Source organism: Triturus cristatus, chromosome 2_2 (assembly GCF_964204655.1).
Source record: "Triturus cristatus chromosome 2_2, aTriCri1.1, whole genome shotgun sequence".
Classification (NCBI taxonomy): domain Eukaryota; kingdom Metazoa; phylum Chordata; class Amphibia; order Caudata; family Salamandridae; genus Triturus; species Triturus cristatus.
In genome coordinates this window covers 422039146-422064348 of record NC_140582.1, presented here as the reverse complement: position 1 = coordinate 422064348, position 25203 = coordinate 422039146, and positions in this window count along the sequence as shown.

Genomic DNA, 25203 nt, shown 5'->3' with positions numbered 1-25203 from the left:
AGTTTAATGCTCGAAACTGAAAAGTACACATAAATATTAAATTTGATCTATTAAATTATTAAATAAAATGGAAATAGATGAAGCTTATTTAAAAATAAAATGTTATTCAAGTAAGTTAGAAAAACTGACATGTTCCCTTTTCAGGGATATATTTTAGAAGGATAAAGATCATTTTTATTTTAGAAGGATAAAGATCATTTTGTCAAATTGGAAATGTGAGTGCTATGTTAGTAAAAATAATAGGTCTCTCGGTAGCATTAGCACTCTGTCCTGAGGCTAACAAGTGAAATCCCCTTAGGTGCGTTAAAAGTTAAGTCTGTTGGTCTCAAAGGGGGAGGGCCTGAAATATGCACGGTAGTTGTGAAAAAGCTTTTACCAGATTCACAGATTCATATCCTGTGGGGAACCATTGACGTTATAAGCACATTTCAACTTTGTATTATAATCTGAAAAGACATGGGTGAACACTTCTGTGTGAAGCAGAAAGTATTATGGGAACCACTTAGTGCAGTATATGAACGTTTCAATTGGTATTTTGTGAGAATTTCCAGTATTTCAGCAGTTCCAACGTAAGCTTAGAGTTATACTTATTACATTACTTGACACAACAAATCACAAACGTACATTGTTTACCATGAATACTGGCAGGCACACATTTACCATACTTGGTGAGCTGTCCACCCTGGACAAAATTGACAGGGTGATCTGATACCCACCACAGTTTTCTTAGCTACCTAGAATAACAAAATACATTGTTTTGGCATGTTTCTCTAAACTCCTCAGGTGGCTATCCTTCCATCACCCAATGAGACCCTGACAAATTGAATTAATTTAGGATAAATTCTCAGCATGCACCTGTGGTGATCCCAAAAAAAACTACAAATATCTTGTATAACCACAAGAAGTGGTGCTATATATGTGATATATATAAGTCTGTGTGCAGCTCCCTCTGTTACATGTTTCTGTAAGAGAGATACAGACAGGATTTTTTTTATTTTCCGGCCAATATCCTACAAAGAGAGCATTCTGGGGGACCTACTAAGATGCTAATCAAATCTGCCATTCACCAATGCACTTCCATAGGAAAAGCGTTTTAGCGAACTACTGAACGGAATTACACACAATTTGTCAAAAAGGTAGGTTTTGGTTCAGAAACAAACACATACTTACTCTCTTATACATTCACTGATACAAGTACACACTCATCCATAAAGCCACTCTCACAATCACTGACTCTCATGTATAGTCATTTATATACTCAAACTCTCACATACATTGCCTTTTACATATGTAGTTACTTGGACACGTACCACTGAGACATCCATTCACTCACCAACACACCCATACACACACTTACCCACCCATACAGTTCTTTCCACATGCACTCTTTAACCCATACACCCAGTGAATCAACCACTCAAACATCTATGCACAGAGTCACACACCTCCCACCCATCCACACACATTCAGACACCCATACAAATACTCAGGCAACCAATCGATAAGCCACATAGACACTCAAGTAGCTACTGACCAACCCATGCAGCAGCTTATACAACAACAGACAGACTGATACAGAGCTTCACACAGTTTAGTCAATAACCCATGCATTCAGTAAGACATATGTAATCACTCACTTAAACAGTCAGTCACACACCTACTAAATTCTCCATCCAAACACGTATACACCCACTCATTCTTCAATACACCTTGGCATATATATATATTACATATTTAAAATGTAAAGAAACACACAGTCACTGGATGATGTCATCAGTGATGTCATTTGAGATGTCACTGACCATACTCTACAATTAGTAGAGTCCTATACTAGAAAAAAATCACTTGTTTTTCTAGAGTCCCCTCACTCACCTAGGGTTTCCCCAGGGTGACATACTTCATCATAGGGGTCCTCCCAGGCATCTACTGTCTGGGGCGTGCTTCACATAATGGTTACTGTTCTCTATTGCTAGCCCCATTTTAATATACATTCACCGGATAGGAGCAGAATAAAATTAGGGCTCACTATCCAGGTAATTTTTATTGATTTATTTTCACTTTTCACTCCACACAGCACATCACCACACATAGTATAAAATAAAAAAGTGCTCCTGCGTATTCCGCCAAGTTGTAGCACGCCCCAGACAGTAGATGCCTGGGAGGACCCCTATGATGAAGCATGTCACCCTGGGGAAACCCTAGGTGAGTGAGGGGACTCTAGAAAAACAAGTGTATAGGACTCTACGAATTGTAGAGTATGGTCAGTGACATCACTGATGACATCACTGATAACATCTCAAATGACATCACTGATGACATCATAGGACTCTACTAATTGTAGAGTACATCATTTTAGGTAGGCTTTATCAGGATCCCTGTGGATCCCTTTTGATAGATATATTGTAACAGGAGGCAAAAACCTACCTTCCTATCCTCCAACTCCCTTTTCTTTATTGTGATGTCACTGACCATGTCATGGATGATGTAATATGTGACGTTATCAGCAGTGCATTACGTGGGCATGACTAACTATAATGGCCGAATTTCTATGGTTTTGTACGAGTGAAATGTCCAACTAACTATAACGTCCCTGAAACCTATGGTTTTTTCAGTGAATTTCTAAGGTTTTTTTAAATGCTAATTTCTAACTATAACCTGCCTGAAACCTATGTTTTTTTCAGTGTATATATATATATGCAAATGCAAGTTGTTTATATGACTGACACGTAATATGAGGAAATATTGTGTTGTCAAAATGAATTTTGTCTCGCAATTGGTGGTCTGTTTTCACGTTCTTTTCACTGCAGTCACAGGTCACGTGATGTGTATTTAATCATTTGTTTCACAATACCTCGGCACTCGTGAACAAGGAAACTGGTTTTCCAAAACGCGTAGAGTCGTATTGTTTTTGCCTGAAATAAAATCTGCCTAAAAGTATTTTGGGTGTCGTGAGTGTTGTTTTCTTGGAAAAGAATCACAATGAAATGTTGGATGTTTGGGTTTCGCTAACCCGCCACGGCCCGCCGTCGCTTTGTGGCTCGAGTTGAAGCAAACTTTTGTTTGGTATATATATATATATATATATATATATATATATATATATATATATGTATATATGTATATATCATTTTTTTGTCTTTTTTTAGAGGACACCTTTGTATATCATGTCCCATACAAAGAAACACTCGCACTCCATTATCGTGGTCACAAAAGATTGTTATATGTGTTTTAACGGCAACGCATTTCGACCACAAGCTCTTTTTCCAAAGCCAATTTACACATACTAAAACCACTATTTTATCGTGTTTACATAAAGTGACATAGAAGACAGACAATACACTTCCGGCTGGCCATAGGCATAAAAAACCTCTCAACAACCTGGAATTCCACAGGAGAAAAAATTGTTAAAATTATCACAATTATTTACGCATATTCACAATTCTTTTTTGCTGCCCAGATGTAATTCAACATGTCAAAGCTTGTAAATTACATTTTTTTATATCATAACAGTTTCAATAAAATCACAATCCATATGAAGATTATTAGAAGCCCGAACATGGCGTTGTTTTGAGGGTTTGAACTGCACGAGGCTCTCATCACTGGTTAGCCTCAAGATCCTCAACATACTCGGCCAAGTGGCCATGATCACGAAAACCTCACTCTCAGCGAATACCACAAAAGAATGGCCGAAGTCACCAGTCAGTTATGCATAATGTAATTGAATTAAAATAGGGGGGGACATCAAAGGAGAAAGAAAATACTTTCCTCACTGAATAGTGGCTACATGCAAACAAATCAAATGACATAACCCAGGGAGTTAAAAAGGGGGCACTGGGAGAGGATACCCTGTACCTTTAGACCTTGCTGAAGCCCTGAAATTAAATACTCGGCTCATGATCCCATGAGCTGCCTAGCTACCAGAGCCCTGGTCTACTAGGCCACCTGTGAAGTTCTTCTTGATACAGACATTACACCTCGCATGGGAGCCCCCACCGAGGTCCAATATACCACAGGGGAATCAAGATCATAAACCGAGCAGGACATATCCTAAGAACGTAAATCATTACTCATCCAATGTGGACAAACAGTTCCTCGTCCTCATTCATCCCTGAGGGAGACATGCTGCCCAGAAAAAGAATGTAACTGGATTCCAGGACTTCCAGCCGTTTCTCTCTGTCTCCCCCTCTGGGGCTTGCTGCCACGATGTCAATACGAAAGAAAGAAAAGGCATTACGATTTTGCTTATGACATTTTAACCGGTGTTGGGCGGTTGAATAATTGACATCGCCACTGCTAATCGACCTTTGATGTTCCAAAATTCTCTTTTTCAGCAGAAAAATTGTGCTTCCTGTGAGAAGTTGGCCTGGTATGTGCTGTCCACTAATTAAAGTGGATACCTTTCAACAGTCCAAATGACCCTTATGATGTATGAGGTCAAAGATAACCTTTAGAAAGCTCTCCTAGTGGTAGCTGTGGAGGGCAGCCTTCAGGCTTAATCTTGAAGGAATGTAAAGCAGCTTGTTTTACCAGAATATCACCTCCTGAATGACTAAATGAAGGAGTACCACACAGTAGTTATATAAAAAGGTATGTATTTATTAATATAACATTCTCTAGTATCCTCTACACGAGGATAGAACACAAGGCACACAATACGAGATCAATAGAACAGTTGTAAGAAGCACAATATACAGTGGGCCCAGGGGGAGACCAAACCACATATTAAAATAGTGGTATAACAATCACAACATGAGTAAAATTGCTGGGATCCCAAGGAACCATCCCAGGTGAGTAGATAGGGACCCCACGGAGGTCTGGTGCAGTGTGCTAACACGACCGCGGGCTCCGTGCAATTCTATGGGAAAGTCACGGTTACAGTTTAAGGACCTTTCTAGGAGGACTTCTAACAAACTCTTTAGAACTTAAGAGGTTGGAGAGCCACCCCACCGTGGATACCGTAGTACCCGAGTTACCTATCCCAGAGGAGCCGGGTGCATAGGTCTGGAGTGGTGTCGGAAACTGCAGTTGTTCTAAATGGAGAGCTGTGAAGAAGTACTGCAGCCATGAGGGTGAAGAGGGTCTGAAGGAATCCAAGCCTGAATTCTAGAAAGAAGGAATTTGAAAGCAGAGTCTGGGTCACGTCAGAGTGACCAGGGCCTCGATAGACGAATGCTCACCGATGTAGGGTGCTTCAGGTGCGAAAAAGGGATGCTTGACTCTGCAGCCACAAGGACAAGGAGTCATTGACGTTGACCAGGAGCCAGAGGTAATCTGTCCCACAAAGGATGTCGAGAGATGAGGGGTTGGTGTCCCGCGGAAGCACCAACAAGCCTTGGCAAAAGCAACCCATGCAGGAAGGTGAAGCAGGTTAGGGTGTGGACCAGCAATGTCAGCCAGTGGGGAGTCAGGGCACGTCTGGAGCAACCAGGAAAGCCCAAAAGAAATCAAGATGGCCCTCAGAGGGACCAACAGGCCAAAGGACCAGGAGTCGCGAGGGGATCTCGAGCAAGATTGCAAAGTACCAGCCCACGGAGCTCTCGGTGCAAGGAGGCCCGAATTCTTTGGAGCAAATACTCCTCTGGGTCAGGACTAAATGAAGCCCAATACAAAATCTCAGGAATTGTCAACAAGGATATGCAGTTGCAAATGGACGGGGTGCACAGGGGTTCGGGTTATGCAGTCCCCACGAGGGATACTGGCCCAGTGAGAGGGCAGATCAGCCTAGGGACTCTCAGAAACCCACCTCTTGTGTTGCTGAAATCTTCGGAGTCCGCAGGAGCTCAGGATCAGCAGACCGGGTAGTTGCGTTGCGGTGCTTGCAGTTGCAGGGGAGTGACTCCTTCACTCCAAGGGAGATTCTTCAGTTGTCTTAAGTGCACCACAGGTCCTGCACGGAGCCTGTATGGAGCAAAGGCACAAACTAAGCTTCGGACAGAAAGGGGGATGAAGTAAAGCCCAGTCGAAGTCAAGAGTGTCCAGACGGTTGAAGGTCAGTGGTTTCTTCTTCTAGAATACTGTCCACGTATGGTCTAAAGTCTTACAGCCAGGTAAGCCCTTTTGTATCCACAGGAGAGGGTCAGACAGATTATGGGGACCCTCCTAGGGGAGGGAAAGGACAGAGGGCTGGCTTTGTCCAGTTTCATGCCAGAGCAGGAACCAATGGCTCCCAGAACTGGTTTGAGCTGGACTATGCACAGGGACACCAAATGTGGCCCAAGTGCAGACTTTCAGGCACTCTCAGAGTGCACCTACCCAGCCCCAATACACTAAATCCAGTCTGGAAGGTGGTTACACCTCCCTGTGACAGGATGCCTATTATGCTGCCGTCCTCTGCTCGAGCTTGACTCAGCAGCAGGAGGGCAGAAATGTGTCTCTGGTCGGCAGCATCCATTTTATGCTGTCCGGGTCGGGAAGGCTGGCACCGGTTAGACCAGTGACCCCACGAAACTCGCTTCTGAAGGGTGGAATCATAACTCCCACACCAGTTACTGGTGTGGAGGTAGGATTCAAGGTGTTTGATACCAAACACGATATGTTTCTATGCAGCCATTTTCGAGATAGCATTTACCGCAAGGTTATAATGCACCGCCACCTATATGTCTGCCTGAGTCACAGACAACCAGGGAGAATGTTCTCCGAAGGCTGCAGAGGGGCTCTGCTCATGCAGGGGCACCCTCTCACATAAATCCAAGCACCCTGCCTTCAGGATTTATAAGGCCTGCTATAGGGGTGACATAAGTTTTAAGTGTAGTGACCAAAAGATATAGTGAACCTATATCTAAGTAAGTGGTGCAAGCACCAGCTTACACAGGTTGCAGTAGCAGACCTGTAGTTTCATTTTCTATGGCCTCTCATGGGTGGCATAATACATGCTTCAGCCCATGGGAGGCCTCTGGGTACCTATGCCCTGGTTACATGGGTACCATATACTAGGGACTTATAAGGGTACCCCAGTATCCAATCCAATCAGGAGTGTACCAAAGTACATGTGTGGCATTTTAAGGGAGAAAGCAGATAGATTGGGGTCCTGATTAGCAGGATCCCAGTAAGCCTAGTTAAAAACAGTGAGCCATCAAGCAAAAAAGTGGGGCTAACCATAAGAAGCAGATCCTGCTTTCCTACACATCCCACATACAACTTTTCACACGGGCATACCACCATATACACACAAATGTCAGAGTTGCAGTTTATGAATTTGTTGATCTCACTGTTTTTTCCTGTGGTTAGCGGGAATGACTTTCTTTTTGTACTGCCCCACAAGCCTTATACTTGCCACACTTGAAAAACCCTGTTTGTTGCTTTATCCAACTTTACTCCCTCGTGCTGCCCATATTTTAAACGTTCTAGCTTTTTCCTCCTCATAGGACTTATGTGTGTTGCCGTTACGCTTCCCCCTAATATGCTCCAAGGGCCTTCTGGCATTCTTTTGTGGTATTCTCTGAGAGTGGGGTTTTCTCCAAGGGAGCTCATTAGGCCGAAGCGTAACTGCAACACACAAGTCCTATGAGGCGGAAAAAGAGATAATGCTTGAAAGGTTCAGGAGAAGGGGCTACCCTATTAAAGTGTTAAAAACAGCAGAAAGGAAGGCAGTGGGTCTGAATAGGGCCACCCTTCTTGTCAAGAGAACAAAAGACACACAGGAGGAGATCCCAGTTAGATTAATCACCACGTTCAATACAGAGTCAACGGTTGTTAGGAACATCTTGAACAAACACTGGCATATAGTCAGAGGTGACTCGGTGGTGGGCTCACATGTGTCCACACATCCTTTGGTGACCTACAGAAGAGCTCCATCCCTTAAGGACATGTTAGCGCACAGTTATATGGGCAGCTAGAGGGAGCAAATAGGATAAAGCAACTGAAAGGGTTTTTCAAATGTGGCAAGTGTAAGGCCTGTGGGGGCAGTAAAAACAGAAAGCAATTCCCACTACCCACAGGAAAAACCAGCGAGATCAGCATAAACTTCAACTCTGACTTTTGCGTGTATGTAGTGGTATGCCTGTGTGAAAAGTTGTATGTGGGAAGCACCATTTTTCCACTGGAAAAGAGAATTTTGGAACATCAAAGGGCGATTATTTGACCACCAGACACTAGTTAAAATGTCATAAGCAAAATCGTAATGTCTTTTCTTTCTTTGGTATTGACAGGGTGACAGAGGGGGGACAGAGAGAAAAGGCAGAAAGTCCTGGAATCGAGATCATTTCTGCTTCTGGGCAGCATGTCTCCCTCAGGGATGAATGAGGACCAGGAACTGTTTGTCCACATTGGATGAGTAATGTTTTATGCTCCTTAGGATATATAATTCTGCTCCCTTTGGGATCTCGATTCCCCTGTGGTACATTGGACCTCAGTGGGGGATCCCATCCAAGGTGTAATGTCGGCATCATGAAGAACTTCACAGGTGGCCTAGTAGACCAGGGCTCTGATAGCTAGGCAGCTCATGGGATCATGAGCCAGGTATCTGAATTCAGGGTTTCTGCAAGGTCTAGGGGGTAAAGAGTGTCCTCTCCTGGTGGCCCATTTTTAACACCCTGGGTTATGTCATATGATTTCTTTGCACGGTATCCACTAATCACGGAGGGAAGTATTTTATTTCTCCTTCGATGTCCCCCCCAATTTAATTAAATTGCATTATGCATGACCGACTGGAGACTTTGGGCATTCTTTTGTGGTATTCGCTGAGACTGAAGTTTTCTTGATCATGGCCACTTGACTGGATATGTTGGGGATTTTGAGGCTATCCATCAGATCCAGTGCTCTTCCAAAAACGCTCAGGGGCAGAATGTCGCAAGTTCCCAATGCCTCTCCTAGCCTTCCGGGCCACACGCTCTCTTGGACGCGCGTAGCCCAAGAAAACCAAGGGGGAAAGGGGATGGGACAGAGAAGAGACAGTCACTTAACGTCTTTTTCTTTCTTCTTTGTTGATTCCCTTCTATCTTCTCTTATGGCGAACAGGTGAGTGTGTACTGCAAAAGAAGTTTTCACGTTAGTTATAAGTCTTCTCTATCTCTTCCATCTATATTATGCCTTGTGTATTCCTCCTTCCCCAGTATACCCACCCTGTCTTCAAGTGACTAATGCTCCTCTTCTTTATGGCTTGTGTTGTTTTATTTGTTGTGTTCTTCAGTTGTACTATGACTAGAATGATGGGAATATGTTAATTATCTTTTTCTCCTTAACTCAGATTCTTTCTTATTTTTCTCTCTACAGAAAACCCTTACCCAAGGTGCAAGGAAAATTAGCCTCAACTGGGTTCTGCATCGGTGAGTAGATATTCTTCTTTAACTACTCTGGTTTCTTCTTTATTAGTATTTACACCTCTTATCTTTTTCTTATTCTTAACGAGACTCTGCTCCCTGTAATCTTCTCTTGATGTATCTTCTCTATCTATCTTAGTAACTCTAAATCCTTACTCTAAACACACCTCTGTAATTCTCTGGTGCTCTACTGACTGACAGAAAAAACTACTAAATCACTATTATCCACAAGCGAGTGGCGTTTCTACTAGAGAGTCTAATTACTGATTGTGCTGACTCCACTCGCGGAGATGAAATGCTACTCTCCTTCAACTGACATTACGTGGGTAACTGCAATTCAAAGCGTTGATTAATTCACGCTTGTGCTGACTCTGTACCCTTCGTAGCTACTCAACTTTAGCAATTGCTTTCGCTATACAGTTCTTCATGTGCATGACTATCAAGGAACGCCTTCCAAAATGAAGCGCATGCGTATTTAATTGTCACAATGAAACGGTCTTACTTGAAAAATACAGCTTTCCTCCTCACTCCGACTCGGAAACTTTTCTTGAAAAAATACGCGACGAAGTTTTAAGTCCCTAACACTTCGCGACGCGTAACACGGTGACTTTCTCTCCTCAAAACTCTGGTGAAGTGCGCCACTCCAACGGCCTGACACCTGGGTCCTGATGATTTCTGTGAAACACTAGAGCGCCAACCTGCTGGTCAATTGTTCCTAATTTAGCGGCCATTTTAGACTCAGACCTGTTTTGGGCTTGGTTCAAAATACAGCGTTTTTTCTTCTGAATGCTAGATCGTAGAAGATTAACCCTAACAGCACGTTTATTTCTTGAACATGGCCTGACAATCCTGACACTAACCAGTGATGAGGGCCTTGTGAAGTTCAAACTCCAAAAAAGATACCATGCTCTGGCTTCAAATAATCTTCATATGGATTTTGATTTTATTGAAACTGTTATGATATAATATCAGTGACATCAATCATAAATTGTAATTTACAAGGTTTGACATGTTGAATTACATGTGGGCAGCAACAATGAATTGTGAATATGCCGTGATCATTTTAACAATTAGTTCTCCTGTGGAATCGCAGGTTTTCAAGAGAGTCTGTTTTTTATGTCTATCACCATCGGGAAGTGCATTGTCTGTCCTCTATGTAACTTGATGTAAACACGATAAAATGGTGGTTATAGTTTGTGCAACTTGGCTTTGGAACAAGCCCTTGGGGTTGAAACGCGTTGCCGTTAATACAATACCAGAAAAATTCAGCATTTATAGATTATTATGATCATTTTTTAAAATTTTTGTGATCATTTTAACAATTATTTCTCCTGAGGAAATCGCAGGTTTTCAAGAGAATCTGTTTTTTTATGCCTATGACCAGCCGGAAGTGCATTGTCTGTCCTCTATGTCACTTCATGTAAACACAATAAAATGTTGGTTATAGTTTGTGAAAATTGGCTTTGGAAAAAGCCCTTTTGGTTGAAACGCGTTGCCATTAATACAAAACCAGAGAAATTCAGCATTTATAGATAGCTGAGCTAACTATAACTTGCGCCCCGCAATGCACTGCTTATGACCTCACATATTACATCACTCATGACATGATCAGTGACATCACTCATGACATCTCAAATGATGACATCATCCACAGAATCTCTGATGTACTCACTCACACCCCAATAAAAACTCCAACTTCCACACTAGCATTCTCAAAACCATTGACACACCCATATCTGTACTTACACACCCACTCGCTGATTCATAGGACTACACACATATCCAATCAGTGACCCATACATCCACACATACACCAACTCACTCACTATACAGCCATGGATATATCAACTCATGCACTCATAAAGTCACTCACACACAATCAGTCACTCATAGAGCTACTTACACACCTACTTACTCACCTAAAAAGTCAATCACAATGGCATTTACTCACCTATACAGTTATATACACACCCACTCATTTATTGATCCAGATGCTAACACATTCTCACTCACCCATACAGTCACTAACACAAGCACACTCTCCCCAATACGGCCACTATTGCAATCAATCAGTCACACATACACTCACTCATATACTCCAACACTCACCTATATTGCCTTTCACATATGAAGTTACTCACTCAATTACCACTGACACATCCATTCAATCACAGACACAGCCATAAACACACATACTCAGTAACCCATAGAGCCACTGACTCACCCACTCACACAGACATTGAGACATCCATACTCGGACTAAGACAACCAATCACTCACCCATACATAAACTCACATACCCACTCACACACCTATTCAACCACTTAGACATCAACTGACCGATACAGATATTCACACACAAGTCACTCACCCATACATTCACTGAGACACCTAATCACTCACTTATACAGTCAGTCATGCACCTCCTACATCATACATACAGGCAGTGGCGGCTCACCAAGGGAGGGCTGCAGGGTGGTAGGGCGGGGCGGGGGCGGGTCAGGGTGGGGAAAGTAGTCTCCGACATAAGGCGGATCAGGGTAAACTAAGTAAATAAATAAATAAAACTATTTACCTTGCGTGCGCTGCATAGCCAACTCTGCCATGCAGCCCACGCTAGGTAAATTGTTTTATTTATTTATTTATGTACTAAATACTGCCTGAATGACTGTGAAAGTACCTTCATTGCTGTTCGATACATAACAGTTGTCACTATATCTCTGACTCTTTGGTATCGCCTTCTGTCAGTATCAGAGTACCTGTTTTACTGTATATATTCTTTTCTTCTGAGCTATGTGTGAGTAAAATATAGGTATCACACTTGATATATAATTGCATACATTGCTCTCTAGAAACATACATTGCTTTGTTACTGAGCATTCACATGCATCAGTAAGTTTCTAACATGGAAGACAACATTTTGAAATTATTCAAAGCACAAAACATTTTGCAAATGGCATACCTACATAATTTTTCAAATACTTCTGCTTCTAAAACATATACTCAGCATATCTCAAACAAATGTTACATTCGAAATGAAGCTAGCACAAGAACTCTCTAGGCATTCTGCACTATTAATCCTCCTCAATTTTAAACAAACCATGTTTAAAGAAAAACACTGCCCTCACCATATATATGACATTTTCATCAGCCATACTGAACACAGATCACCAAGTAAACATATATGTGATTTCTTAATAGTTGTAAGCCTTCAAGGCATCTTTGCAAAAACATATTCCTCTCTGCATCTTTAAGCAAACTCAAAAGTCCCACCATATATAGCTACGTGCCAGCACAAAAAACATAGCTCACCATCTAAGCATATGCAGTGTGGGCATGTAAGTTAAAAATCACATTGACAAACATTTCCCAATACATATCTAACAAGTATTACTTTTTTCTAGTTCATATACAGCCGGGCAACACAGTCTCATCTTTTATTTCTCACTACACTATTCCTGTTTAATAATGTTACTAAAAGTACTACAACTCAAAGAATGCAAATAACAGATGTATCTATTCCGCACATGATTGTTAGACATTTAAAACATTCTTAGTTCATCATTGCAACTTTCCACAAGACTATACTGTTATTCTTCAATAAAATACACAATGTAATGAAAATGCACTAATTCATATTTCTCTTACTTCCAAAAACATTCAACACTAACCTCTTAAACATATACCCTCTAATAGATACAGTTCATCTCATATATTTTTTCACATCACTGTGATACTCCTTTTATTCAAACTCCCATATACATCTTCATTTCTAATGTACATTTTGAAAATAATTGCAAAGTTACATACATACCAGTAAATTGAGTTTCCATTCTAGAAGGAACATGCTACTTCCTTGTACGATACAGCAGGCGTGCTTCACTCCACAGATTCAAAAGCATATCCATGTCTGTACTTCATTTCTTTTCTTAAACAACAGCCAATTATAAGACTTCTTGCTAAGGCAGCCAACAAACTACCTAGTTTTATTCATTTTCATGCTGGCAGCAGCCAATGAAATATATCTTTAAAAAACAAAAAAAACACACCATTTTAACTGCTTTTCCTCTGGAAAACACCTCATTCAGCTCCAGCCTTCTCCTGATCACTATTGCTCCTTCAATTCAAAATGCTTTGAGTATGGATTGTGGGCCACAGCTATATGTATTGGGCTTAAGGGGCTGTCAAATAGTGAGGTATTGACTGGGACTTGGGTTTGCCAAATGTGCATATGACTTGGTTTGGCAAGGGAGGGTTACATTTTCATCAGTTGCTGGCTTTGGGAAAATCCATTGTGGATTCCCAAGCTCCTCACCTCATGATTGTGCACTGTGGTGGCAATAACCTAGGCACATTGACTGGGTAGGGATGAAAATCCTAATGAAAGAAACCTTTGCAAAACTGATGTCCATTTTCCATCACACAGTCTTGGTGTACTCTAATACATGCCAAAGTCATAAATGGAAGTGGACAAATCAATGATGTCCACAGATTGACAAAGTCAGGAAACATGTTAATAAAACTGTTTCTGCATTCCTCAGAGACCATCACAATGGCTGTATCTATAACAACAATCTATATTTTGACATACATGGAATTTATAGAAAAGATGGAGTGCACTTTACAGATGAAGGCAACAGGGTGTTTCTAACTACCCTGAAACTCTGGATCTGGTCTTATGTGTAGCAGCCATACACACACAACCCATGCAATGGCTCTTGTCAGAGCTACTGTAGTACCCAAAATATTTTGACGTTTTTTTCTAAAGGTTATTTTTTATTTTTGTTTTTGACAATCTTCTAAAAAGTCGGCAAGCCAACAAAGGGCCTTGCCCTTGCCACCCATCACATGCAGTCTGCAGTTCAGTACTGCATGAGAAACAGAGCCAAAAGTCGCTGAAAGATCTAACACCATTAACATGGCAGTGGAACCAGCATCCAAAGTACAGCGGATGGTGTCCATAACAGCAACCAGCGTGGTCTCTGGGCTATTGAGGGTTCTAAATCCTGAGATGGAGGGTCCAGTATCGTATGATCTTCCAAGAATGCCATAAACATTTTGTTGATAAAACTTTCAAACATTTTCCACAGTAAAGGTAGAGGTGATATGGGTGATAGTTGAACAAACGCTTTGGATCGGCATTCAATTGTTTAAGTATAGGGGAGACTGGAGCAGCCTTCCAAGCTAGTTGTTTTTTGGGTGACTCTACCAAAAGGTTGAATAAAGGAAGACTAGAAATAACGATCTAAGTTGCAACATTTGCGGAAACTCTGGGGAGCCTGCATCAGCAGGCAACCCAGATTTGGCATTGATCGATAACTCCCAAATTTGGTCCAAGGTGAGAGGTTCAAACCTATCTAGGTTCAGGATCAAGACCTTGGGAGGCAGACTTGGAAGGGTTGAGTTAGTCTGACTCTGGCCGGAAGGAACTTCTTGTATATGGCATTGAACTTACACTCAAAGAAGTCGACCAAATCGCGCATAGTTGTTGGGAAGCTGGGATACCCGAAGTGCAGGCATGAGGCTTGTTGAACTCATTGAGCATTTTATAGAGCTCTTTGGCAGAATAGCCTACCTTCTCGATTCTACCGGAAATATAGCTTCTCCTGAAGTTCCTTATGAGGGTATGGTATTGAGATACTGCAAGTTTATATTCAGCTCTATCAGCTGGGGTTTTAGTGTGGTGCCAGCGTCTTTCCAGCCTTTTCCAGCCAGCTTTCAGAGTGCTCAATTACTTTGAGAACCCTGGGGCATGCAACCTAGAGGAGACGTGCCTAGGCTGTTTGAGTGATGCCATTTTGTAGAAGGCTGAAGTCAAAGCATTATGATAACTAGATAGCACTAAATTAATGTCTAAATTAAGTGTCACAACTCCCAGGTTAAATGCCTTGGAAAACCCATCTAGTGAGATGGCATTCCAGGCTCTACAGGCCTTAGCCCCAACAGAGGTGGGATGATTTATGATGCCTGCCCTGTCAATCAGAAACTTGATCAGATGACGGTTCGTCCATGTGAGCCGGAGAGGACCCTCACTCTTTAAAAGTGAAGAATTTGTAAAAAATCACATCTAAGGTGTGCCCAGCCACATGTGTAGGACCCATGACAGTCTGCTGAAGACCCAGCATCTCTAAGTACTGAAGAAGATGAACAACCTCTAGTTTGGTGACGTCTTCCAATGAACACTGAGCAATAGAAATTGCTAGAGGACAGTATAAAAGGGGCAATATGTTCAGCCAAAAGATGGCTGGCATCAAATACAATGCAAGGGGTGTGCATTCAAAGAACATATTACATTGAGGCTTATTAGAAATCATATATTCGCAACAGTTGAGTAGAAATAATCAAGCAGTATGCCACAGACTAAGCCAAAGAAAATTAAACATGGTGCATGCCGGCAAAGTTTCATTAGCATTAATGAATTTCCGAACAAATAATAGAAAGTAGAAACAAAAACAAAAGATTAGTCATTTACAGTCTTGGAACATGTATGTAGGGTGCTGGGGGTTCCCACGCATAGGACTACTCTTAATTTAGCAACACTTGGATGCACAAGTAGGATTTGTACTGATCAGGTATGCACAAGGGGTATTGTGAGATAAGGAGGGTGCATAGAGCTTAAAGAAGCTAACATAGTAAGGTGTGTAGCAGCATTGTAGTGGACATACTTACCACTAAGCCGAATAGTAGCTTTAACAAGACCTCGTTAATACTCAAAACCACAAACAAATTGGCCAGATGACATTCATGGACTCAGAGAGATTTAGGATTGTCACTGAACATGTCTTTAAGCACTAGCACAAGGTTGTCCCTTTGTCTGGCTGTGGGCGTTTTTTGAGGGCTTTGGCCTCCTCTCTATGAAGGGCCATGATTTAGTATCCTATGGCTAACACTGATGTATGCTGTAAATCAGTGTTAGCCCATTAGAATGTATGTACTGCATTCTGGTTGTCCTTAGTGATAGAATGTTAGGGTTTGAAGAGTGGTCAGTTACTAGGAGCCTGGAGCTGAGCCTGATGTCAGATCAACTACTGAAGCTGGAGTGTTACTACTACTTATACTTAATAAAGTAACTTCTTCTACAATCAACCTTCTGCCTCCTACATCATTTCATTGGTGACAACCTGAAGAGGAGCAGACCCTTCATTGAACAACAACACTCCAACTCGATTACCTTATGAAACAAAGATCATCTTTACACAGACTCCCACCTGCCTCTCACTCCTATCTTCACTCAAGATAAGTCAATCTCATCCTATAATAGCTGAATTTGAGATCTATGGACACCTCATTCATGAAGTAAGGAGTTTTGGTGGTTGGTCTGGGACTTTGAACTCTTTCTACTTGTTTTTATTTACTTCTGCCGCTTCAAGATTTTTTATTTTCTTTTGTGTCAATAACCTGGGGCAAAGACATCTCTAGCACGCATATTTGTGATCTCCCCAATGCGTTCGAACAAGGCCCTACCTTCTCTTCAGCGCAAGCTTTACCTTCTCTTCAGCAGTAGCTCCAGCGCGAGAGGTGTCCAGCACAAGCTCTAGCACGTGAAGTGTCCAGCACGAGCTCCAGTGCTTGAAGTAGTTATTCTCTCAGCACGGCCTTTCCTCTCAACTCACAGTGCAAGAGCCTGCGCGAGGAATCTGCATTTTTCTTTTGTTTACTGACGTGTCACATTGAACGCTCCTATGACGCATTGCTTCGTTTCTTAGCAACCACTCTGCCATGTGAGCTTCATTGATCACCAGCGCTACTCTGCTACTTAGCAACCACCGTGCGTTATTCAAACGCTGATGCGCATAGCTTATTTGCCGTCATCTGCGCTCAGCTGTGTGAGCTTTTGTATGTTTTAAACAACCTCCTTATGTAAACGCTGACGTGCACAGCACATTTTCTTCTCATTTGTGCACCAAAGTTTGACGCGCACAGCTCATTTTCTTTTCATTTGTTCTCAAAGGTTGCCATGCTCAGTATTTCTTTTCGCTGACACACTCAGCTTGTGATTGCGTGCAGCCTATCTTTACAACGCTGATACGCACAGCTAATACAACTTCTGAGTGTTATATAAAGTCTAACCTGCATAGCATATTTTCAGATTTGCGCTACGTTTTAGCATATTTAATATTTATATGCACAGCTTGTGATTTTACATTTATTATTTGTGTGCAGCCTAACTTTACAATGCTGACAAACACAGCTTGTGATTGCGTACAACATATCTTTACAATGCTGATATGCACAGCCTGTGATTGTGTGCAGTCTATCTTTACAACGCTGACACGCACAGCTTGCCTTTTCTATAGTTTTGTCTATTTCTTTGAATACACCATCAATTGTTACTTACCCTCTCTTTGTTATACAACAATCTCCATATTTACCTCAGTATGCAAAACGTTCCACCTCCTCCTTTCTTTCTTATGAATCCTGGCAAGCCTTTTATCCCTTGGAAAAAAATGGAAAAATGTTTTCATCAATTATGCAAGGGTATGTGGGACTTCGTTAAGTGCAGAACGCAGAACAGCTTTATTGCTTCACTGTCTTGGTTCAGAAGGCTTACACTTTCTTTCAAAGATTTCACAAGTTTTGGAATGCTATCAATTTGGTAAGCGTATGCAGAGATCAGGCGAATCTGTTGAAGAATATGTTTCTGCCTTAAGAAAACTTGCCTCTACATGTTCTTTTGGTGTCACTTCTGAAGAAAGACTTCGGGATCAATTTATGTTAGGTTGTTGCTTAGAGAAAGCTAGGGAAATTTTTGGCAGAAAGATGATCCAACTCTTTCAGAAGCTGTTTCTCTTGCACATAGTTTTGAACACAGTAAGGCTTGTGTTGGAGTGATAAAGAAAAATAGTATATAAATGTAAACAGGATACCTCTGAAGCCATAAATCAGACTTTTACTTTTGTCTCAATAGTCCTTTTTATTAACTATGGGCCTTGAGTAATTTCACGTATCTTTTTTTATATATCTTTTTCGGTTCCTTAGACCAATATATTTTGAACATACCCTTAGAATTATATAAAAAAAGCATTACAATTGTAACAATAATTACATTACTTACATATGTACAATACAAACAGTACAAAAACGGCAAAGAATTTCTGACGTAGAAAAACATATAAACAAATTTACTTTTGGGAATTGTTTTTGTCCTACACATTTCTAATCATTGTTGGAACCTTTCCTATTGGGTCCTCAACTGAAACTCTACTCGATGTCCTATAGAGGTCAGAGACAATTTTGTGTACTCAATTTTGTAAACTCGACAGCTAGAATTTAAATTTTCTGACTCAAAATGTCCTCTATTGGATGTATGGATTGTGCACTGTCCGTAGTCAGAGAGGTCCTGACAGTATTGCTACCTAGGGCTGCATCAACTTGATGACTCAGGCAGCCTGGTAATGTCCCCACTTCCCTTACGAGGGTATGGCCCCTACTAGATTGAATGCAAAGACCTCTATGAACAACCTTCAAAGCCTCCCATTCCCTTAAGAGGGGGTTGTTGGTACCCTCATTCATTTCAAAATATCTCTGCCCTCGTTGTTGAATGAATGAGCTTTGGAGCCAGCTGGAGGACTATCAAATAATGGTCTATCGAGTTGAAAGGGCAGTGGTCAATTCTGCCTGCCTGTCCTCCCGTGTTTCTGCTGGCAGGTGTTGGTCTTCTGACCAAGTGCCATTCCTCCCAGGCCCACAGACCCTTCTCAGGGGCCAGAGGGCTATGGTAGCCGAGATGGTGTGCCCAACCCATCCAGGACAGGAAGGCCTTCTACTGTTTCACCCAGTTCCATGCTACCTCTGGTTCTGTAAAGAAGAGAGTGAGCTAGAATGTTAGAATTTGTGACTTTACTTGGAGGAATAGGACATATCTCATTCCAAGTTACCTAGGTCTCCATTTCACTCCCATAAAAGATGCCCAAAGATGCTGCACAGCTAGGGTGTAGTCTGGGAAAATCATACTTACTACCTTCAATGGCATATTGCCTGATCTTTCTGGCTGCATCCAATACATTGTCCTTTTCTGAAAGTTCAGAATTGTTGCACCCATGTGCTATGAAGGGTCCCCCAGAGAGAACTAGAAGTGTTCCTGCTATATGAACATGGGTGAAAGAGCCATTGGTGCCAGGATCTTGACTAGCCAGTTGTATATGAAGCTAGTCAAATCACTGCCTTCCACGGACACCATGAATCCAAATTTACATACGCTGCCTCAGCATGAGCAAACCTCTACATCTTCCACTCTGCCCTCCAGGAATCTCACACAGTTCAATAACTCTGTAACCTGTTTGTAAAGATCTAACATATGCTGTAGGAGGTACTGGCTTTCAAGTAATCATATAAAACTCAATCAGGAAAAAACTGAATTACTCCTCATCTCTAACAAAGAAGAGAAGCCCCAAATTGAGGGATGGCTAAAAACAAATGATGCGCTCAACGGTAACCTCACTCTGGTGAACTCTGTAAATTCACTAGGTATCACCCTGGACACGAAATTGGACATGAACATACACATTAAGAACCCCGCAAAAAGCGCCTTTCTTAACTTGAAGCTATTGACCAAAATAAAACCTTTCATCCCGCCCAAAGACCTCAAACAAGTCACGCAAGCATTGGTGTTGTCTAGAATTGACTATGGGATCGCAACCCTCCAGGCACATCAAAATCACATCTTACTTCCCTCAGAACAACCCTCAATGCAGCAGCCAGAATGGTCACAGGAGTGAAGAAATTCAACCACATATTCCCCGCACTCAGAGAACTAAAATGGCTCCCAGTGGAAATGCTTGCTAGTGTCAGAACAGCCTGCCTCACTCACAAAGCCCTGCACACAGGCAAACCGGAATACCTGGCTTCTAATCTCAAAAAAGCAGGTCAGACCAGGTCCCTCAGGAGCTCGAACACACTACTACTCATCCCGCTGAAGGCTCACAAACAAAAAAATGCGGCCCAGTCATTCGCGGGCAACGCGCACAAAATCTTTCTATTCCCCCTCACATCAGAACTATCCCCTCCTATGCAAATTTCAAAAAAAGGACAGCTCAAAAACCTTTTCCTAGATCGTTCCCTAGTGAAGGGGCAGGAGCCGCAGAAATGCTGAGGACTCTACTCCCGGAAAGAGGAGCTCTGCCCAAGACTATGACACTCGGCGAAGGCTTTCCAATGTCTTCAATGCCCCTCTGTTACACAACCTGCGGAAACTCTCCGTACATGTTCCTTACTAGTACTGTATTTTGTGATCATTTGCAGTTTGAATGTTGTAAAGTGCTCCGATACCCTTGGGTCTGGCCAGCGCTATTAAAACTTCAAAATAAATAAATACTGAAAGGTATTCTTATTGGCCTTACCTCTTTCCAAGAGCTTGTGCTGGTCGTTGTGGAGCAAGCCAAGATCAACAGCAACTAAATCCACCTTACACTCTAATGTGTTGCTGATGTCTCTGATAGTTTGCAGAATCATGTCCAGTTTGTCTTACGAATGAGGGGCAAAGTGGAGGCTTCCTCTGCCATTCTGGTTTGTGGCATAGTAGAGGTGCCAGGTAAAATAACCACACACTCTTGTAGGAGAGAGCTTCCAAGGGGATGGACTTATCCCCATAAATGAAATATAGTATCACAGGAGGATGGCAGGAAGGAGCAATGTTGTAATGTTGTAGGATAGTGGTGCACAGGCTACTCAAGGAGCAGCTTGTCACAGCAGTTCCTGTAAATGCACTGAAAGTGTGCCTTGCTGCTCTGTCAACATGACAGCGCTGGAAGGCACACTTTCAATTTCTTTTTTGATTTTCAAAAACAAAAATTAGTGATTCTCTCACCATGAAAGTGTTCTCCAATGTTGTGAAGGTCATTAAAAAGTCCTTACTTTTACATGCTGTCACGTTTTAGGTGACAGTTTGGTAAAAGTATAACTGTCTATATGTCCACCTGCTCCAAAGTGGGTGGGCAGACACATGACCAAACCTCCTATGGCTGGTACTCTGTTGTGAAGTCGGATGGTCAGTCGAGCCAAGTAGTCTCTGCCACCTACACACTGAAGGTCCGCACATTTGTAAATCAGGCTGGTGGAACTTCAGGTTGACAGTAAGGGTACTGTTAAACAAAACAGTATCCCTTCCAGAGCACGACTGCTCCATGGAAGCTGAGGTAGGACCAGTGGTACGCTGCGTGATAACACACTGCTTAGGGGCGAGAAGGGAAAGAGACCCTTTTCTTTTAAATAACCCTCACCCTCTCTAGTGATGGCATGCTTCATCATCGGGTTCACCCTGACTCCTACAGGTCAGGGTGAGCTCAACCGTATTCCAGAGAGCACTTATGAAGATAGGGTGTAAGGGGGCATAACTATAAAAACTAAATTCCTCACCCACTTCTAAAGTATTCTTTATTAGTAGATTGGGAGGGAGAATAAAATATACTATGGGTTGTGAGGATATGATGGCCCTATGACCCTAATTCACCAACATGTTTTAGCCCTGTTTTACTGGCCTGTATGAGGTCCTGAGCTTTCGTCAGGGTGGGTAGCGAAGAAGTCACTCCCCCAATGACGTGACTAACGTGTGGTTATTACTGATAGCATGCAATTAGCATGCATAAGATTTGTCAAATGTGTACATGCTGCTGTTTAAAATTACACAACTTGAGTGGGAAATACATTCCCTTGGAGTGGTCACTGCAAGCAGGGAAGCTGAGCCTGAGTTAGGTATGCAGACGGGATGGGACCTTTGAGGAAAGTATGACTACAAGGCCTCCCCCTCACGCCCCCGTGGGAACGTATTTCCCACTTGAGTTGGGTCATTCCCTACAGCGACAAGTACACATTGGTGTTCTCTGAAATGCATCCCAGCTTGAAATATAAGGAATCTGTATGCTGTCAAAATGTATGCAGTAATTAAACTTTCCTCCATCATGGAGTCCAATATCTACTCCTCATGATTCAGGAAAAGCTTTGTAAAGGTTGGCTGAGGCTTTCTAGCCTGTGGAAATTATACATTACTGGACTCACACAGAAGGCAAAGGGTAGGGTTTGATCCCTATATTGTTGAAGTCTCCACTCTTTGCTTTTGGGTCATGTGAGAAAGTTATCCTTTTTGCCCTAATCACCCCCATGTTTTTCTTGGTCCTGATGGTACTTGACTCTGACTGCGCCCTGAACTATGCTTACCAGGTCCAGGGCCAGTGCTCTGATTAGAAGGATATGCAAATTAGTTGTAATTATAATTGGTATTGATAAGCCTAGCTGTAAATTCCTAGTATATAATCGGGCATGTAGTTTCAGAGGCACAGTAGACTTAATGCACTTAAGTGAGAGGATGTGGCCTAATGGGAGAGGATTTGGCCTAATGATTAGAGCAGTCGACCTCAAAGCTGGGGAACCGGGTTCGAGTCTAGGCAGGGATGCTCAACATCCTGTGATTCTGGGCCAATCAGTTAATCTCGCTCTGATACCTTGCGTTGTAGTTTGTGCTATATAAAACACCCCCAAAAAAGTGCACACTACTGTTGTTCCTGCTGTTATTTTAAAGGCAGCACTGCCTTTCACGCTGACTTTGCCGTAGATTTATATGAAAATTTGACTTTGGATTTGAAGCTACTTCCAAAGTCTCAAACTACCTGATTGTTATATATAAGTTTCCCCCTAGGTGTCTCAGGGGCAGATTGTCTTTTAACTATCAGCAGGGACATTATAAAATATGTTTTATAAGCCCTACTGAGGGAAAAACTGCCAATTTCATTTTTCCCCATTATAATGAATGGCTCCATGGGCTAACCTTGATATATTTTATTTAAGTATAAACATTGACAAGAGCCACCTAAAAATATACTTCAAGGTATCTAATAGCTAGTATAAATTCAACAACATGCCACTGTTAGATTTAAAGTAACTATCACAGAAAAAAAGTTATTAAACTATATTTTCTGTGAGCCAAGAGCCAGTCTATCAGCTGCTCTCTCCTGATTGGCCAGCCTCTGCCCAGGCTGGCCAGGCTGCTCTAAAGAGGTGTGAAAAGCCCTGCTAGACAGAGAATGGCAGATGGTGGTGAGGGATAGCCAAACTTGTATTCAAAAGGAGAATGATAAATTAGGAAGACAGCACAGGCTAACCCCCACATCTTGCCACCCCAGCCACACAGGAGCCCCTGTAATTAGATTAGGGAGACAGTTGAAAGAGAATGTTTATGAAAAGCTCCTCTGGAGAGACTTTTTCCATTTTGGATTTTGGCAGAATAGTGCTTTCTGGGACAAGAATATGCCACACTTTGGAGAAAGTGGTCATTCACCTTGGTGGTACCCTGCATCCCATTGGTAAGGGGTGTCCCCCTGCTTTACGCCCAGGAAAACTGGATAATTATGGAAAAGCTGCATAGCTCCTCAGATCTACTGCCTGAAACTACAAGGAGAAGAATGACTGCCCTGTTAGAATCTGGATCTGCAACCAAAGGATTGCACTCTGTAGAACAGCAACTGCTTCACAATCTGGTACTACAGCCCTAATAACTTTGCCTTGCTTTAAGAAGGATTAGGGAGTAGACTCTATGCAAGCTAAAGGTTAACAGAGCCCACCTGCATCATCTCCGCCAAGAAATTGTAGTCCAAACATCCCAAGGACTATCTTGGAGATTCCAGACCCTTGGATTTGTGTTTTGGACACTTTGAACCCTCAAGAGGAACTTCAGACTTCAGGGATTTGTCCAGGGCCTCATGGAGAAGCAAATCAATGATGTCCCATCAAAACTGCCCTGTTTAAGGGGGCCACTCGACGTTGAGAGGAAATCCTCCAGAAAACTTTCTAAGTCCAATATTAAATTTTTGACCAAGGTCTCCTGCTTTGTGTATCCAACCAGGGCTCCATTGCGACTTGACTTTATGCCGGTCAAACGCGACCAGAGTATTGTTTTATATTTTTGAGCACAAGTGAGTATTTATTCTTTAAAAATTCATATCTCTGGTTCCCTAAATTGGATTTTTGTATTTAGTATCTATTTGCTCCTCAAAATATAGTCTACTTTTATCAGTTGGATTTGGATTTTTATTGTGTGTTGTGTCCTACCTATTTTATGTATTTGTATTTTTCAATGCTTTGCACAACTGTCTCCTAAGTTACACCTGCAAGGTACCAATGGTTGAGCAAGGGAATCAATTTTAGACCAATTCTGTGTTGGTGGCCTTATTACTAGTGGTAAGTCACTACTTATGAATAAACCACTTTCCAACAGGCCAATGCCTGAAAAAGATTTCTAGCATTCATTTTTTTTGGAACACAGCATTTTATAAAAATATTCAATTCCTACCTCAGTAAATACCAGTAGAGATTGATTATGGGTGCTGTGATACTAGATGTTGGGTGTAGAGTTGGGCCTGTCGGGGGTAGCAAATTAAGTTTTTTTTTGTTCTGCTTACTCAGTGCCCACCCATGAAAAATACAGTTTACTAGTGCAGTGTGTTGTATGGCCGGTGCTTAGTTTCCATTTTCATCTCTCTTTTAGCTTGATATCTTTATCTGATGGTGACTTTTTACATGTTTTTATCTAACAGAAGAATGTGTTACATACACATGTGTTCTTGGTAGTCATTGTCATCCTGTAGTCTGCACATTCAGTTCCACTGTTGTACAATTGCAATGCAATGCCCTTGTTTGATTTTCTGTGCTCATTAGGAGACACCTTGTTTATGATAGACAAACTAAAGAAGCTGTTCTGCGCCCCTGACACAGTGAGAAGGAAAATGTTTTATTATTTAAACAGCTCACATGCTGGGCTCGGTGAGAGGAGCACTTCATGCTGAGTTTATCATGGAGCCACTGTGATTTGTGACTGAAATGCTGCCCAGCTGACTCTGACCTTTATCTTGCAAGGTTAGATAGTCTGTGTAGCTTCCTGACACCTAAAACCAACATATGGGGGTTAGATCTTCCCAATAGATCTGTCAGTGGGTATTCCAGCTATGCTCTCTTTAGT